This window comes from Lycium barbarum, chromosome 1 (assembly GCF_019175385.1).
Source record: "Lycium barbarum isolate Lr01 chromosome 1, ASM1917538v2, whole genome shotgun sequence".
NCBI classification, from domain to species: Eukaryota; Viridiplantae; Streptophyta; class Magnoliopsida; order Solanales; family Solanaceae; genus Lycium; species Lycium barbarum.
Window position 1 is genome coordinate 164,268,112 of NC_083337.1, and position 19,764 is coordinate 164,287,875.

Here is a 19,764-nt window from a genome sequence, read left to right on the forward strand (position 1 = left end):
CAAGTAGGAAGTAGAATTTCTTTGCCCGAAAGATTTAATCCATATCACTTATGACAGATTTTAAATATTTTATCTAGTCTTTTACAATTTACCAATAAAAGATGTACTTATTTGACTTAATTGGAGAGAATAATTCCGCTGTTAATCCATACTCCAATTGTGATCAGCTGCAACCCTGTATTCCAATAAGTCACAGTTCTTTTCAAAAGAATTAGAAAGAAATTTTAAAACAAAAAGCAATAATTTACAGATACATATAAGAAGTGATAGTCGTCGAAGAGTTATGGGCTTATGGCGTCATTAAATTGGCGGTACCATAGAATGAACATTTTCACTACAAACAAAAGGTTTACAATAAAGTTTCCTATTATAGAGTATGTTCTAGCACATTAACGACTGATAATTCGACATCTAATTATAATTAATTCTTCATCCCTGCTAGCTACTTGTTCCATATCACTACTAAAAAAATAGTGAAATTCGACCAAAATTTTCGATCACACAAGGTCGAAAAAGGCCAATTTTCGACCAAAATTTCGACCACAAGGCATGGTCGCTAACAGCTAGGGTGAAATTTTTTTCGACCTCACGCGGTCGAAATAAGTTTTCTACCTAAATTACGAAAATAAATTTTTCGACTACCTGAGGTCGAAAAAAGTTATTTTTTATTTAAATATTAATAAAATTTTTTGACCGCGCACGGTCGAAAATATTATTTTTATATAAATATTTTAAAAGTTTTCGACCTCTTGTGGTCGAAATATGAAAGAATATTAAAAAGTAAAAATCAAAAATCAAAATTTCGACCACATGAGGTCGAAATTTAGCAATATTGTTGCCAGATTTCGACCTCATGAGGTCGAAATTCAAAATGTTGCCCAGTTTTTTGACCTCATGCGGTCGAAATTCTAATTTCTGGGTACAATTTCGACCTCACTAGGTCGAAAATTATCAATATCTGGGTTGATTTTCGACCTAATGCGGTCGAAAATCTAGAAAAAAATTTCCAGCATTCAGCTGCTTTTACAGTAGCCCACCAGCCAATCTCATTCATCAACCAAATCAACAATGCAATTCATCAACACATCCAATTCATCAAAGCACTTCTACAATCATAAACTACAACATTCTACAATGTTTGGTGGTTAAGCTTTATGTTATGTTAAGAATTTATATCTGGTGAAATTGTTACGAAGAGTCCCAAGAAACAAAGAAGAGAAGAGGAAAGATTTGATATAATTGAATGTTAACCCTTTAAGATTTCACCACAGGCCACAATTTAAGCTTTCATTCAAATAGCATAAAACTCAAGAAAAATTGTCTTTTCTCGCTCGAGAATAATTTTTTACCTCTCAAAGTGAATTTATTCGTAACTATTGGGTGGAGATAAAAATAGCAAGACTCCTCAGTAGTAGGATAAGGATGGAAAGGTAGAAAGCAATATGATGACCGTAATCATTTGCACCTTAAGACAAAAATAACTCTGATCTAAATATGTTGATCATTCTCCGTCAATCCATAAAACCATAAGACATACCATGAAATCTACATATTATTTGCTCATGCTATGTGTTTTCAGCCTAAAAGCTAATAATATTACAGCCTAAACTACTCTGACAATATGTCCTCCCTTGCAGCACTTTTTCTTATTCAATGCTATCTCCAGTGCTTCCTGCAGCAATTTATCCAAGCAAATAATAAGAAGAGGGTGTACCACTGAACACACATAACCAAGAAGAGAAGAAAAGGCTATGAATTTCATGCCGTGAATTGTGTGGATGTCAAGTCAGCATTAGATCGAATGGATTCGAGTACATGCAAAACCAAGATCATATAAAATGTTTTTCACATTGAACAAGATAATATACAAGGTACCATGTTATTCATCAAAAAAAAAAAAAAAACATACAAGCTAACATCTTTAAAAAGTACCTTATGGTTGAGGCGGAGACGAGGACAGTATTACTTAATCAGTATACATCTAATAGGCGATCCCTCCGCACCAAGCAACCTTAAGGGCAGACAGTGTACGGTGTATATGCCAGCTTCTATATCATCCAGCTTCAGCCCTTCTACAAGAATAATTTCCTGGAATATTTCAAACACCATAAGATTGGGAAGGGATTATTACTGGCATCAGAACAAGTAAATGTCAATTAAGTGACTAATTCTACACATTCTAATGTCTTTTCAAAACAAGGAACAGAGATGACTACAATTATCTTTCTTTTTTTTTTTTTTTTCATTTTTGTTTAGAAAACAAATCATCCAACTTGCTTTCACTATCTAGAAAACTAAGTTCACATCATTGGTCAACCATCAAAAGGTTGAAATGTTTTCTAAGTTTATGTTCAGCTAACCTCCACTCTATTTCCAATTCAGATTTCATCTTTTGTGAGTTTCATTACTTGAAGCAACCATACAGGTAACTCTAAATTCTGACCACGTAGCAATTAGGAAATATTACATTGAATCATTTTGTTATCGGCCCTTCACCGTATTCGGTTGGACTAAGGTTAAACAAGGCTAACAAGTATCCTGGTAAACAAGTTGGGAAACTGATCTAAGCCTTGAAAATGGAATCACCCATATAGGAAAGCAGCGCTTTTCTATCTCAATGATATGCAATCATTTCTGTTTTTTTCTTTTTTTACCTTTAGAAAAAACAATGAGTTGGATCACCACATTTCTCGTGGAACTATGAAATACAAACTCAGCAGAAGTAGAAATTAGGCAATTCAGAATATCAGAATTTTGGGTAAGGCTAAGAATGTTCATTATATACATTTGAAACCACATCTCCCACCCCCATCCCACCCAGGGGCATCCACAATTTTCCCATGATGAGTATCGAATCATAGGGGGCACTAAAGGTTCAGTAATCCGAATATGACGACTTATCATGCTTTTCAGGAAAACATGATGGGAAGGAAGCAAATCATCAAATGCAGCAACCGATAAGTAATCAATTCCTGGAAAGAAAAGCAAATGTCAGTTATGAATCCTTCTAGCTGTCAATAATGCTTAAGGGTAAACCAGGAATTAGATTATCACTCATTTACTCTAGTTGAACTGCTGGAGATTTTGGAAGAGTAATCCAAGATCTACATTTTGTATAGGCACATTGTCCAGGGTCAAAGGGCAATTTTTTGCTATGTTCTAGTTGGTTTTCAACTTCTACTTCCAACTTTCAGGATTTAATCAACAATCCAAACAATGCTCCAAGAAGCAGAAACTGATCACACCCCACACAAGCTTAACTCTTGCATTGGCCGACAATTTAGACTTGAACAAGAAGTAAATTTGACAACCCTCTTTGTACAATACCACAAAGAAAGAACAGTAACAAACATAAAGATGCGAAAACTCACAAAGAGCCAAATTTCCTTTAGAGTACTAAATCAGATGTAAGGATTAAAAAAATCAATAGATGTCTGTTGTTTATCTTTGTAATTATAAACAACCTGACCTGAAGGAAACTGCTCGAAGCGGCACTAATTTTGAAAAATGTGTGGACGCATCACTTATCAAAGAGGTTAGTCTTGAGCATGCCGCTAAAAGGGTATCTCAAGATCAAGCTTAATGATGTAGGGGTGTATTTGCAAAATATTAAAGGGTCTAGGTGATTTCTGATAATTAAAGTTGGACCCCCTAATGTAAGTTTTCTGGTTACCCGTCGAGCTACTTTGGTTATGGCGCTAGTGGAATACTCTTCATTCTAATGAAAAACCACAAAACAGATTCCTTGAGCATTTGGTAAAATCTGTAAATTCTGGAGATACTCCAATTCTATTAACAATGAGAAGAGCAAAAAAAACACAAAACATAACAGTGACACGTGACAAAACTTCCAACAACTTCACTATAATATACAGCAACCAAAAAAGAAAGGAGAAGCTACATATAACTTAGAGAAATCTTGAAGAATGGAACTTCGATCAACAACAAACATGAAACTTAAGCAAACAACTCGTCTGCCACTCAAATCTCATAGAGTATTTCTTCCTCATAGTTGTTGCACATAGCATATTGTATGCAAGGTAAAGACAGAGCAAAAGTTTTAGCTCAACAATTTCAAGTCAACTGATATGATGGCAAATTGAGAACTACTTAAGACAATAAGGTGGAATAATTGATCTAATAGGAGAGTTTATCATCCTAGAGACATTCAGCATGAGAGGGGATGGGAGATTTACCAGTTAAGTTCTTGTCTCTCGGAACATCAACTAGCAATGCAGGACCTGTTAAAGCAAGTGAAGGACTTGAACAATCAATAAAGTTAACAAATCTACTAATTAAACTACAACTATACAAAGTAATGCAGCTAATAATGATAAAATGAGATTGAAAACCAAAAACCAAAAAAATAAAAAAGACTAACCTAGCTCACTGTTCAGTCGGCGGCGGCTGGTGGCTGACTGTCCCTTCCTTCAGCCATATTTTTTTTTCACAATATATTCAACTGAAAACAAAAGGCAAACAAATATTATATAATCATTCAATCAACTACATCTACCTGTGAGAGGTGATTTGAATCATCTAACTGTGTATCTCTATTTGAAAGAGAAGAGAAAGTTTTGGGGGGAGATGAAATATTTTCATCGCGTGTGAAATTAAGCCAGATTTATCCAGATTTGAATTAATTTTTTCGACCTCATGCGGTCGAAATTTGATTTTTTTAAATTTTTTTAATTAATTATTTTATATTTATATAATTTACTTGTGTGCAAAATGATTTTTTTTTCATTTATTATTTGTACAAAAAAAAAAATTCGACCTCATGAGGTCGAAATCATATTTTCCCGTAAAAAAACGACCCCATGTGGTCAAAATCCTAAAGAAAATTAAAAAAGAAAATTAATTTGGAAATTTCGACCTCATGTAGTCGATTTTTTTTCTACCAAAAAGTGAGGTCGAAATTATTTGGTCGAAAAATCCCCTTTTTTTAGTAGTGATATGTGCCATCGATTTTCATTAATGTGCATGGGCTACTTTAACGTATATACTCTCTCCGTCGCAAATTCATGTGACGGTATTTACTGAATACGAAGTTTAAGATTGAAAGGAAAGAGTGACACATAAATTTAAAAGTTTCAAGTTAAGTTATTATTAAATATAGAAAGATGTCATTCTTTGTTAGACAAAAAAAAAAAAAAGGTGTCCCATAATTAAATTGAACGGATGGAGTAATAAATAGTGGCGGATCCAAAATTTCAAGTTAATGAGTGTTCAAACAAGTTTATGAGTAGGAGAACAGTAACGGGGATAGAAAAGAATTAAGAGAATAGATATTTGCAAGACTAATTAAACTAAAGAATATTAGGAAGGGCAAACTAGCTAGTCAAATCATATTGTTTTGTATTAATAATAAATAGATTAAAGAAATTGTTATAAAATACTAAAAACAGGGAGGTAATTAAACATAATATCATAAACTACAAATGAGATCGTGTTACGGAGCATGGGTGGCAATAGAGGGATTTAGCTCCTCTCCATTACGCTTTCTCTTCATTTTCTCAAGTGCATATTTAGATGAGTGACATGTGTTTTATTTAATTTTTAAAGGTCTAGATTATATCATATTAACAAGCATCCTAATCATAGTTAAGTGCATAAGTTTTGGAAAAGTATTCTCCAGCTTTGGTAAAAAAAGATATTCCCCACAAATTTTAACCGGATCATTAATTCCATTTATATTTAAACCTGACAACGTTTTTTGCCAATAAATAGTAGTCTTCAAAAACGTTTTGGATTTAAAACATTTTTTTAATTTCAAGTAAAAAGAAGATAAAAAATATTTTAAATAACCAGTTTTTTTTTTTTTTGGCTTCAAAACACAGTAGCCAATTTATGTTTTAATTTGACCTATGCAAGAGTCTCACAATTTTTTTAGGGCTTTGGAGATATTGTGAAAAAGAATAACCCAAACCTCTTAGCTTAATGTTATGCAGTTTTAACATGTAATTTAAATAGTAAAATATAAGATGGAATTAATGATATTAATTGGTACCAAAATTTGTGGGGAATATCTTTTTTCTTACCAAAATTGGAGGATATTTTCCAAAACTTGTTCATTTAACTATGGTTAAAATATTTGTTAGTGTGATGTAATCTGGACCTTTCAAATTTAAATAGAACACATGTCACTCATCTAAATGTGCACTTGACAAAATGGAGAGAAAGTGTAATGGAGAGGAGCCGGATCCACCATGGAATACGTTATTTGTGGGTTCGGACAAATCCATTAACTTTTACTTAGACCATATATATATATTTATATTTGGAAATTCATCAAATATGTATAAAACCAAATCGCGACGCCAGTAACTAAGAGGAGCTATGCCTTTGGTAGCAAATTTTGAACCTATAAACTTTAAATCCTGTGGGGTTGTTAACTCCTTGAAGGTTTTTTAGGCGGCGGGGGAAAGCTAGCTGAAGATGCATAGAATGCCCTGTTAGGGAGAAGCCGATTCGTCACTTTAAGAAATTATTTTCAAACTAATGCCACATCTTCTACTTCGACAAGGCAGGTGCAAAAGGGATCCACCACGTGCACTAACGCATTAGTTTGTGATTGCCGCATGCACGCCAGAGAATGCATATATAAGAGTGGGACATTTCAGCCTAATTCATCTACAACTTAATTCACCCACAATATATATAAGTATTATTTTGCAGAATCTTCCATTGGCCACATATGGAGTAACAGGATATCCGAACTGGAAAGCAGGAAGAAGAATTGAATTATGTGAAGAGTACTGGAGGCGTTTTCTTGACATGGAATGACTTGTGGGTGACTGTTTCCACTAGTAAAAATGGCAGCAAAAACATTCTTGAAGGTGTCACTGGCTATGCACGACCTAGTGAGCTCTTGGCTGTAATGGGTCCTTCTGGCTGTGGAAAATCTACACTTCTCGACGCATTAGCTGGTATTCTTTTATCCAACTTTTATATACATAATCAATGGCATAATATAGATAGACGGCTTATCTAGAATCCTCAACTTGTCTCCATGGTATTAGTTGTCATCTAGGCACCTCAACTCATCTCCATTGTGTCAGTTGAATACTCCAACTTACAAAATAATCATTTAGACAACTCCAAAATTTTTGTGTCACGTCACGTCACCATCCACGAGACATAAATGAGACACAGTGTGAACGAATTAAGGTGTCTTAAATATGCATTCTCATCAAAGCTTGAGTTTTTAACTGTCATCTGTGAGGCCAAATTAAGGTGTCTATTGATGTATTACTATGTTTATCTTGCATGGGGCAAAAACATCAAATGTGATTTCCCAATATGACTTACCTCTGATCAGGGCGACTGGATTTCAGCACGAGGCAAAGTGGGGATATTCTGATCAATGGTCACAAACAGAAACTTTCTTATGGAACTTCCGTAAGAAAATCTTCATCTAAATGCTAAGTGGCCTGACGCATCACTACTTTGTTTATTTATTTATTTATTTATTTATTTATTCTTTGCTTTCCAGTAGTAACATCTCTTTTTCTAGCTTTCAATTTCAAATTCTATATTCCAAGTTGAAGATGAAATAACTGAAAAACTGTATAAAAAAGAAATGTTAGATTTGCAAATAAGATTCATGTCCAATCTTACTAAAGTATTACTTCCTCCGTCCTAATTTAAGTGTCTTAGTTTGATCGGGTAGGGAATTTAAGAAATAAAGGGAGATTTTTGTATCTTTTGATCTAAATTAACGATCTTGTGGTCTTAAATTTGTAGTCCTTTAAATTTTGTGGTCTTAAATTTGTCACATAGAATGTTGAAAATTGGAATTGCCATCTTAGTAAATAGAAAAAGACACTATTTATGGGACAGACCAAAATGAAAAAGTTAGACACTTAAAATTGGGACGGAGGGAGTATTATTTAAATATTCTCTTGGCAAATTTCAACATACACCAAAAAGTTTCTCAAATTCTTCTTATATAGCATTTGATTAACCTATATGTTTGTTATACGACATTTGAAGACTTAGTAAAAGTATGAATGTGGGATAGAAAACTTTTGCAACTTGCCTAATACTAACGAGGTATTAAAATTAAAACACATGCTAATGTTCTTTATCGTACAAATTCAGGCTTATGTTACTCAAGATGAAACTCTAGTAGCAACACTAACCGTTAAAGAAGCTGTTTGCTACTCTGCACAACTCCAACTGCCAGATTCCATGACAAAATCAGAGAAAATACAAATAGCGGAGCAAACTATAAAGGAGATGGGGTTGCAAGATGACATTGACACAAGAATTGGAGGATTTGGAACGAAAGGAATCAGCGGAGGAGAAAAGAGGGGTTGCAAGATGCCATTGACACAAGAATTGGAGGATTTGGAACGAAAGGAATCAGCGGAGGAGAAAAGAGAAGACTCAGTATTTGCATTGAAATTCTAACGCGACCAAAACTTCTTTTCCTTGATGAACCAACCAGCGGCCTCGACAGTGCTGCATCTTATTATGTGATGAGTTGAATTTCACGCCAAAGAGAGGGGAGAACCATTATTGTATCTATTCATCAGCCTAGTGCTGAAGTTTTTAACCTCTTCCATGGTTTGTGCATCTTGTCTTCAGGAAGAACTGTGTATTTCGGACCAGCTAGTGCAGCAATTGAGGTAAACATAGATGAATTACTAAATCAGTAACTTGTCAAGTAGTGGACTCGGTAACGTACACGAGATTTTTCGTAAACAGTGTCCTTATTTAAAGAAGTGAAGGAAGACCAAATCAATGTAGAAATAGATCTTATTTGAGGAAAAAAAGTAGTTAGATCACGCTAATAGAATTCAAGTATGGAGTATATCTTATTATACATTTACTCGACAACTTTTCCATTTTTCAAATGAATTAGTGATAGCTTTAATTGAAATAATATAGTCAAGTCCTCTGTAATAGCGTCGTTTGTTCCAAAATGTTTTTTGGTTGCTATAGCGAAATATTGTTGTAGAAAACATATAATATAACATAACATGCATTCCACAGAAAACATGGTTGTTATAGTGGAATGTTATTATAAAGGACGACTGTTATAGAGAAGCCTGACTAAATAATTCAACCATTAGAGCTAAAATTAATTAGTACAACTGTAATTAACATAAATGTAGCTTTAATCAACTGGTTTACTTATCGAAGTCCACCGACCTCCTGAAGGGGAAGGACCCTATGAACTAGTGCACTGCGAAGTGTTGATGCTTAGGTGGTGTCGATGCTTCTTTTTTATATTCTAAGGACTTACAATGCAAAGTATATGAAAAAACTTCATCTGTTTTCCTTGTTTTTAATCTCTTCTCTTTTGGTATTTGTAGTTTTTCGGGACAAATGGTTTCCCTTGCCCACTTCTTCAGAATCCGTCTGATCATTTTCTCAGAACAATAAATAAGGATTTTGATGAGGTATAGTATCCATACTTTTTCTTTTTTTCTTGGAGAGGCCAAAGTTTGCATTTTTTACTGAGTGTAATAATCTTGCCCTATTGATAGGATATTGAACATGGTTCAGCTGGAAGAAGGCCGACAGAAGAAGTGGTAGATTTTCTCATAGATTCATACAAATCCTCCGAGGAACACCATAAAGTTCAGAACCATGTTGCAGAAATATGTCAACAGGTAAGGAAAAACTCCCAAAAGGGAAAAAGAAGGACGAGGGGTTGTTCACAGTCAAATATTTATATATGGATATTAGTGAACCTATAACTAGTAGACGCGTCTGTTTGCATGTAGGTGATGAGAAGGAATCACTCTAACAGCATTAAATATTTTCAGGGTGGTGAAATATTGGAAAAAAGAAGTCATGCAAACTTTTCTACGCAAAGCCTTGTTTTGACAAGGAGGTCATCTGTGAACATGTTTCGTGATCTTGGCTACTACTGGATGCGATTCGTGTCTTATATCATCCTTGCTTTAGGTCTTGGCACTATCTACTATAATGTCGACTTAAGCTATCGTTCAATTGAGGTATAAACAATAGGGAAAATTAGAAATCAGAAGAAATTTTAGTACTGCTGGACGAACACACAATTTTAAATATTACTAACTTTAATTTAACTTTTCAGGAAAGAGGTCTAATGGTGGCTTTCGTAGTTTCATTCATGACATTTATGACGGTTGGTGGATTCCCTTCATTTGTGGAGGACATGAAGGTATCCTTAATCCAATTGTTTCATCATCATGACCAATCAATTCTCTGTTTAATCGGACTAATTAATTTAATTGCTTCGAGCAAATGCAGGTATTTCAAAGAGAAAACTTGAATGGACACTATGGTTGTTGTGCTTTTGTCATTGGCAACACTCTTTCTTCCATCCCATACTTGTTATTGATTTCATTAGTTCCAGGTTCCATTGCCTATTTCCTCACTGGATTTCAAAATGGATTTGGGCATTTCATTTACTTTGCTCTGGTCCTCTTCACTGGTATGATGATAGTTGAGAGCTTAATGACTAATGTTGCAGCTATTGTGCCTAATTTCCTCATGGGCATTGTAGTAGGTGCAGGAATACAAGGATTAATGATATTAGGTGGCGGTTTTTTCCAGATACCTAATGAATTGCCTAAGATATTCTGGGAATACCCATCATACTACATTTCGTTCCATAGGTATGCTTACCAAGGCATGTTTAAGAATGAATTTGAAGGACTATTGTTTACAGATCACGTCAACGGAAACAATAATACAATTAGCGGAGAGGACGTATTCAGAGATAGATGGCAAGTAGAATTGGCGTACTCAAAATGGGTAGATCTTGCCATTTTGGTAGGTACACTAATTTTGTACCGTCTGGTTTTCTTCCTGATTGTCAAGACAAATGAAGAAGTTGTGCGTGCAAGAAAATTATCCACATCAGTTTTGTCAAATAAAAGTGGGCAAATTATGTCTAAGTCCGTACCTGCCTCACCTCTCCATGGACTCAATATCGACATTTCCACCAATAATGGCTGAATTAATAGTTAGTTCTTCGTGTTTGAACCCTATATGTTTGGATTATCGTTTTTCATAATGTACTATTTTGTACAGTATTGTATTTTGCTGTTTACATCTCATGGACTCTAGTAGTTCGTTTCTCGCAATTTAAATATTTTTCAAACTTTTCAAGTCACTGTTTATTGTACGTAATAATGTAAAGATGCAAATAAAAGGGTTCATATGAAATAATATGATTGTGTTCCTGTCGTAGTGTAAAACTAGCTAGTGATATATAGTAACATTAAACATATGTAGTATAACACTTTTCCTGAACTCATCAATTGTGTTTAACTGTAATACCACAACACTCAAGTTTGTACTAGTTCTACTGATTATAAACATGCATCACTTGGGGAGAATTATATTGTGAATACCCACTTTCCTGGAGCTGTGAAGTGCCTGTTGTAGGGATCATATTTAAGCTTTTATGCACTGTGTAATATATGACATGTCTAAGACACGAGTGAATAATGAGCTTTTATTAATTTGAACTGGCTTTCCTTATCTAATATATAGGAGAAACATTCTAATCTATGAACCAAGAATAAAATATAGGAGCATCTAGGTATATGTTACGTGTGTTCAACTATAATTAAGTTTCTCTCATATTTCTTATTGGTTATTGGAAGGACATTTTTTCACAATATTTTCATCACTGAAAAAGATGAAATTTCGATCGGGGAGATAATAGGTCGTTCTTACAATGATTTTTTTTTTAATTTCTGATATCTTTTATTAAGCTATAGAAATCCTGGCGATTCGTCAGAAAATTCAATGGAGTTTATGGGCTAATCAATAAAAGATTTTATCTTCAAGATCCATTAGAAATGGTAATGCAAGAAAAATCATACAAATATGATCGAATCTTTTTCGGATGTGTTCAGAATTGGAGGCTTGATTAAGGGAAACTACAAATTACATGATAGAAAAGAATATGTCATTCCGAAGGATTCATAGGACTGATTGTTGATCTATAGGCATGATCCTGACAATCACCACAACTTGTTGTTAAAGCAAATCTTGTCAAATCCTAACGACCCGACCCGACGAGATTTGCTCCAGATTTTAGCGAAACTGTTATTTTTGCACCGTTTTTCTTAAAGAAGCCAAAATATAAACGATGTCGCCGAATTATTGTAGAAGATTAGCATTTTAAACTTCTTGCAAGTGGGCCGGGCCATGTGATGAACTTCGCAAACTTAAACATCGCGAAGGCCGAAGGGAACTGGGCCTATGAACCCAATTCAAGTGAAAGACTTCACTGAGCATGTTGTCACGATCCAATTTTGGACCATGACCGGCGCTATGGGGTAGGGTTCCCAAAGCAAGCCTTAACGGGAATTCTACAGAAAAGCGGTCAGAGTTTCCCGTGTTTTTATGACTATCCAAACTTTCATGTCTCAAAATCAACAACAAAAATATCCAATCTCAACCAAACTAAATGCAATCATCCTCAATCAACCCGTTTTCAACGTAATAATACTAAAACATCTCTGAAATACGGGAAAAACGCCTAATACTAGTCACCAGTCTATAATGAATAAAGAATACTCATGGAATAAATCAAATGACTATGGAGCAACTCTAAGAATTCAAAAGAAAAGACCATCATAGATAATAGAATCTTGGCCCACGCGGACAAGTGCGGGGCTCACCGGGAACTTTCAACTCGTGCTCTCTAGTTACCGTAATCCTCACCAACGTCACCTGCGGTCTCTGAAAAAAAATAGCGAGGAGTGAGACGCTTGCTCAGTGAGTAATAACACTTAACCACAACTGTTTTTATTGGGGACAAGTCAGAAAACATGTTTATATAATATTCATGAAATATCACGAATAAATGCCCCTTTTGCAAAAACAGTAGCAATAGCCAATCTTCTCTATTTTCAATATAAGCAGAATTCATTTAACAATTCGATAATGAACTCGGTAAATACTGTCATATCAACTCTTATATCTGGGAGGTTTCCAAGAAAGGATCATGTAATCTATATCATGTGGACCCCTTCGTAAAAGGAGTCAAATATAACTGTAGGTCCCTACTCGAGGGAAAAACTGTGCATGTATGCTAGTTCTACCTTCCCACTAGCGAGGACTATAACTGTAATCTGTAAATACAAGGTGCACCAGGTCTAACGAACCCGCCGTTAGCTACGGGATCCTTCAAAGTCTCCTCCCATTAATACTTTTCTTTGAAAAAAATAAATACTCATATGAAAGCATTTTCAAACAACACAGGGCATTTCAATTCTTATCAAATCATGTAATTTCATTTCAGAAACGGTAATCATATCTCAAGTAACGGTAAAACATATCTAGTAACGGTGAAAACAACTAGAATAACCGGTAACCATCTCAAGTAAATTGTTCGGTACTATATCAAGTAAAGGACTTGTCCCACATGCAATTTCAAAGCATCAGTAACACATTTTATTTTCAAAATCATGTATAAACCATGAAGGTTATGAAAATACAAATTGTGGTAAAATTACTACTCACAGTACTCGTGTCGAAATACCAGACTCGTCACCACGCAAATCCGTACCACTTCCTTCGATCAATCTATAATCACATCATATCAATCTCGTGTTAATTCCCTTATTTTGGCTAACTAGTAACTAAATTAGAATACCCCACCCTCAGGATTCCTGTTAAAATTTCAATCAATCTAATTATTTATATTTGCTCACGCTTTGAGTAATTCAATTAAGCCACGATCTACCAATTTTGGATTAACAACTAGAACAACCTTACTGTCCAACTTACTTTTCCTATGGTATATACTGAAATTCACTCAATTCTTGAAAATTAATAAATTTCTTTGTTTCTTCTACCTCTGTCTCTTCAACTCTCAATCCCACTTCTTAAAAAAATAAAAATAAATTAAATCTATAACTAAGGTGAGAAATTTACCTTTCTCTTGTCCTCCTATCCTTATCATTTATCTATGCTTGAATTCCTTTTGTGTTTCTTCACTTGAAAGTGACTGAACCCACGTTTTTGTTTTGATTTTCTTTTCTTTCAAAGTGGATGGCAGAACATATGTTCAGCCTTTGCCCTTGTTGTTCACGTTATAATGGGCTGAGGCCCATTTTTTTCTTTTTTTAAGGGCTGCGGCCCACATGCCCTTTATTCCTTTTTTTTTTTTTTTTTTATAAGTTTAACTAACTAATTACCTACACTTAAATATGAGATATTACACATGTAAAGAGCGGAAAATGATTTTTCCACAACCTCTTTTTCTTTTTCTCTTTTTCCCTTTTTCACTTGTTGGGTCATAGTAAATTATTATTTGACTAATTGTAGGAAGTTATCAAAGTGGAATAAGTGAATATCTAGATTTGGTTCTCATTGGGCAAAATTCTTTTCCTCATGAGTTGGCGCTGATTCAACAGGTGCATCGAAACCTAATCTTGTACTTTATGTAACTATCAAAGCAGTATTTTTTTTTGTTTAAAACTTGGCTTCTTCTTCTTCATGCTTTACTCTTTAATTACATTATAATTATAATCTGTCACACGATAATAAGTTTAATAAGAAAAATTGACCAGCTAGGTAAAATACAAAAGAAAAGGAAATAAAAAGATATGTCAAAGAATAAACTATGGACATCATCAGTATTAAAAAACGCAAAGAAATCTGAATGCTGATGAGGAATTTTGAATATTCCGATGCCATTAGAGATTGGAAAGAATCAGATCAGGATCATATCAATATCGATGTCCTTTCATTATCAATTTTTCAAAGAAATTACATCGAGAAGGGGAGGAAAGGGGAAGAAAATGTTGCCAACTGATCAAGTGAGTAAGCCCTCAACCAAATTTCAATATCCTTTGTATGTTAAGGTGGAAAAAAAAAAGGATTTCGATTGATTTTATCTAACATGAGACTAGATATTAAACCAAGAATATCATACATCTACTCGTCAAGAATTTAGTAAGACAAATGAGATTTGACAACCGTACAATTAAAAATCTCGAATTCGAACTCTAGAATAAACAAAACTTTGGGTAAGAAGTGCTTTTTTTACTCCTTCCGTTTCATATTAAGTGGCGTTTTTAGCTTATGCACAGCATTAAAAATTGCTCACTCCTATAAAATTTGAAATATTTTTACTAATTGCCCCTAATCAAATTTAACTCTTTCCTAGAAAAACTGCTTGATGATTCTTGATTATGTAAATAATAATAATTTTGGAAAAATAAGACTAATTTAATCTTGAAATTAAAGCATCGCATATTTTGAAATAAAATGAAAAATTTAAAATACTATTTATTTAGAAACAGAGGGAGTACTAGATAAGGCATAAACCTGAATTAGCCCGTTCAGTGATTATCGAGTACATTTGGATTATAACAAAAAGGCATACACCATACATCTGTCTTACTCATTTTTAAGTGGCTTCTGACATTATACAATAATATTTATTTATAACATTAATGTACATAAAAGTACATCGCGGGTGAATCAAATCTCAATTATTAATTAATCCGATAAAGTTGGAAGTTATGGAATGTCATACGTGAACTCATTCATTTCATAAGCGCATGGAACGTCGAAAGACATCACTGCTTACTTTTCCTGAATCTTGTACCAGTTAATTGTTATCCAATCAAAGTAAGTTAACTTATTAGAGTCTGTTTGGATTGACTTATTTTTGATGGTTTTAAGCCAAAAATGCTTTTAAGCACTTTTATAATATTTGGATAAAATAAAAAAACGTCTTTAAGTATTTGTTTTTAAATTAAAATGACAAAAATAAGCTAAAGTCATAAGCTAGAATTTCTAACTTATGAAAGTGCTCTTAGTCTCATAGTTGCCGACATCCTTTTTCATTTTTTTTTCTTTCTTCAGTTTAGCCTAACTCACAAAATCAAATAAGAAGATAACATATGAATTACTATATTACATGCACCCACCTAGACCTTGGACACAAATGGTCCCCTTCTCAAGCATTTTCTAGTATAAAGTACTCCTTCCGGATTAAAAAGAGTGTCAACTTAGCCTTTACTTTTTGGATTAAAAAGAGTGTTCACTTACCAATCAAGAAAGAATTAACTTTACTTTTTTCAAATTTGTCCTTATTAAGTGTTAAATGACCAAATCCCAATACCTATTTAATTAGGGGCATTTTAGTTAAATTACTTATTTTTACCTAGAAGTTAGTATTTTTTTAAGGGGTGTGAAGATGGCTAAGTGAATACTCTTTTTTTATCCCTAATATTGCTATTATACTCTTTTAAATTTAGCAAAAGGACCATAATATAAATCCAATTAACTCTGTAAAAGAAATAGGGAAAAAAACTTAAATAATATTCATGTTTACATTACACTTATACAATACCACTAAATAATAGTTAACCGATATTATACTCAATTTAATATTTGATGACTAAGATCAAATTATTGAGTTTAGTGTGAACATGTGTAGGTAAAAGGTTAATGGGTTTTTTGAGATTGACAACAATATAGTGACAGGTTGACCCTAATGGCCTAATGTGTTAGTTTCTCTCTGAGAGTTTAATGTAATGTTTATCCAACTTGCTGTTTCCCTTTCAGCAATCAGAGTCAACTTGCTGGATGTTTTACCATTGGTTACAACTTACGGCCTTCACTTGTTAGGCATGTTATTGACTTTGTTGCCAGCTTGTTCCTAAAAAAAGTCCAGGTATAGTACACAATTTTGTCTCGTGTTCAAAACATGGGAAACGTGCTTGCAATTTGGCCAAAAATGTGATTTGAGTACGAGTTGTCAAAAAGGTAGATAAGCATTTGGCACTTAAATTTAAAATTATTTGACTTTCGCCCTCTATATTTTTTTCAAAACACAGGAGTAAATATATAAAGGGTCAATTCGTTTAGAGACAATTTATGCAAAGATTATAATATAGGATTTAATAGTGCATATATATTGTAATGTCTCACGGGGATTTCAATCATAACCACGTAGTTAAAACTGAAAAATCTTGCTGATCATGCACAATGTATCGTCAATATCTTACATCTCAAATCTCAATAATGGAGCATTTTAATTTTGAATAAAAAGACACCAGGTTCTATTAAATTAAAAATATATTAACCAGAAAAAAAAGAAGGAAAAAGGCATGATTTCCACCTGAAGTCATCTAAAAGTCGACTACACACTCCAACTAATCGAGCGACCTATTACCTCTTCATCAGATTTGAATTGAACTAATCAAGCGACCTATTCGACTTTTCAACAAATGACTTCTCTGCCAATCAAAATCGAAACGTCCATGTGTATGTACCGACATGAATGCTCCCATGATGTCCATGGCATGGGTGGGACGGGTGGGACCCATGTGAAAGATTGAAGTTATCGGCAAGTAAAAGAAAGTTCATGACAAAAAAAAGGCTTAATATGCCTGAAGTCATCTAAAAGTCGACTACACACTCCAACTAATCGAGCGACCTATTACCTCTTCATCAGATTTGAATTGAACTAATCAAGCGACCTATTCGACTTTTCAACAAATGACTCCTCTGCCAATCAAAATCGAAACGTCCATGTGTATGTACCGACATGAATGCTCCCATGATGTCCATGGCATGGGTGGGACCCATGTGAAAGATTGAAGTTATCGGCAAGTAAAAGAAAGTTCATGACAAAAAAAAGGCTTAATATGCCTGAAGTCATCTAAAAGTCGACTACACACTCCAACTAATCGAGCGACCTATTACCTCTTCATCAGATTTGAAGTGAACTAATCAAGCGACCTATTCGACTTTTCAACAAATGACTCCTCTGCCAATCAAAATCGAAACGTCCATGTGTATGTACCGACATGAATGCTCCCATGATGTCCATGGCATGGGTGGGACGGGTCGGACCCATGTGAAAGATTGAAGTTATCGGCAAGTAAAAGAAAGCTCATGACAAAAAAAAGGCTTAATATGTTGAATTATATATTATATATATTGAGACCGAATATGACCGGACCAGTTTGTCCGGTCACGTCGCGGTGTGTCGGTAAAATCCTAAGTCAGTAAGAACCCTATCCTAGTATAATTATAATAGTTATTTATGGTGAATTTGTAATTAATAGTTATTTATGGTGAATTTGTAATTATGGCAAAATAGGATTTTAGGTCTTTTATAATAGGGTTACCTAATTAGACCATTATTCTTGTCTCTCTAAATTCTCGTCCCTGTCTCGATTTAAACATGGTATCAGAGTCACATTAGAAAGAACACAAAAACCCTAAAACAATAGCAGGTGATGGAAAAACAAGCAATAAAAGCCGGAATCGCTGGTGAAGAAAATAAAACCCAGAGAAAATCAATCTCTCCTTGTGACATTACGTCGAATGATGACCTTGGAATTGTAGTGACACAAGTCCAATTGAAGGATGAAAATTATGAAGAATGGGCTAGATCCATGAGGACAGCCCTGAGAGCAAGGAAGAAATTCGGCATTGTAGACGGTACGATTAAAAAGTCGGATGAAGAGTCGCCAGACTTGGAAGATTGGTGGACTATAAATTCATTATTGGTGTCGTGGATTCACAACACGTGGATTCACAACACCATAGAACCAACGATTCGCTCAACGATTTCATATAAAGAGGAAGCGGAAGAATTATGGACCAGCATCCGAGAGCAGTTCGCCGTTATCAACGGCCCTCAGATGCAACAACTAAAGCCGAAACTCGCAAAGTGCAAGCAGAAGGGAAGGACCATAGTGGATTACTATGGAAAACTCACTAAGTTGTGGGAGGAATTTGGAAATTACGAACAAATAACGACTTGCAAGTGCGGAAAGTGCACGTGCCATCTAGGGACGGCCCTAAAAACAAAAAGAGAAGAAGAAAAAGTGCATTTTTCCTCATGGGATTGGATGAAGCAATGTATGAAACGGTGAGGTCAAACATACTGGCCCAGGAACCGTTGCCATCATTACACAAAATATATTTAAAGCTAGTGCAAGAAGAGCGTGTGAGAGGAATCACACAAAAAATGGAGGACCAGAGCGAAACTATGGCTTTTGCCGTACAAGGGAAAAACCCTCACCGGGACCAAAGTGAAGGGAAAAATGATGGTGCATTCTACACACATTAGAAGAGATCAGGACATGTTGTGGATAAATGATTTCAACTCATTAGCTATCCGGATTGGTAGCCAGGAAATCAGAAAGGAGATGAAAAAATCGGAGGTAGAGGAAGAGGACGGCAACAACAGCAAAAGGGTGGACCGGGATCCTGTCATGGAAGAAACAACTACTGGGCTAACGTCGTGGTTGCCAATAAAAGAGCTCGGGCGGAGATAGGACCGGTGAACACACGCGGGATAGGACCTCACAATTTGAGCGAAGAGATCCGAAAAACTGTGATTCATGTGTTAAATTCCCAAGGAATAAACCCAAATGGCAAGATGGACGGTAAGATCAAAAACTTATCCTGGATCATTGACTCCAAAGCTACCATCATGTGAAAGGTGATCCGAAGGAACTGAGCGATCAGTAGATCATTCCTAAGTGTCCATTGGGCTTTCTGATGAAAGTAACTCGGTGGTCACGAGAGAAGGAACAACCAGGATAAACAATAGAATTTGGTTGAAGAATATCCTTTACGCTACGGATCTAACATGCAATTTAATTTATGTGTCATAACTTGTTAATTATTTAGATTGTGATGTAAAATTTAACAAAAGTATGTGTGCTCTACAGGACACCACCACGAGGAAGCTGCTTGAAATGAGTGAGCATCGAGGTGGACTTTACTATTTCTGGAATGTGCCGCGGATATGAGCTATGAAGGCGGAGA

The 19,764-nt window shown here is 34.7% G+C and overlaps 2 long non-coding RNA genes and 1 pseudogene across 2 annotated transcripts; 1 reads left to right on the top strand and 2 right to left on the bottom strand.

Moving 5' to 3' along the window:
• Nucleotides 1-1,431: 1,431 nt before the first annotated feature.
• Nucleotides 1,432-4,507, bottom strand: LOC132604327 (uncharacterized). The gene is made up of 4 exons (XR_009568703.1): nt 4,382-4,507; nt 4,197-4,241; nt 1,933-2,088; nt 1,432-1,672 (listed from the first exon to the last, which is right to left on the bottom strand). It is a non-coding gene; the product is annotated as an uncharacterized LOC132604327 (long non-coding RNA).
• Nucleotides 4,508-6,171: 1,664 nt separating this feature from the next.
• Nucleotides 6,172-11,173, top strand: LOC132617533 (ABC transporter G family member 1-like; annotated as a pseudogene).
• A 1,210-nt stretch (nt 11,174-12,383) lies between these two features.
• On the bottom strand, nt 12,384-14,128 carry LOC132626199 (uncharacterized). Its single transcript, XR_009577199.1, has 3 exons — nt 13,894-14,128; nt 13,480-13,542; nt 12,384-12,696 (listed from the first exon to the last, which is right to left on the bottom strand). It is a non-coding gene; the product is annotated as an uncharacterized LOC132626199 (long non-coding RNA).
• Nucleotides 14,129-19,764: the final 5,636 nt, after the last annotated feature.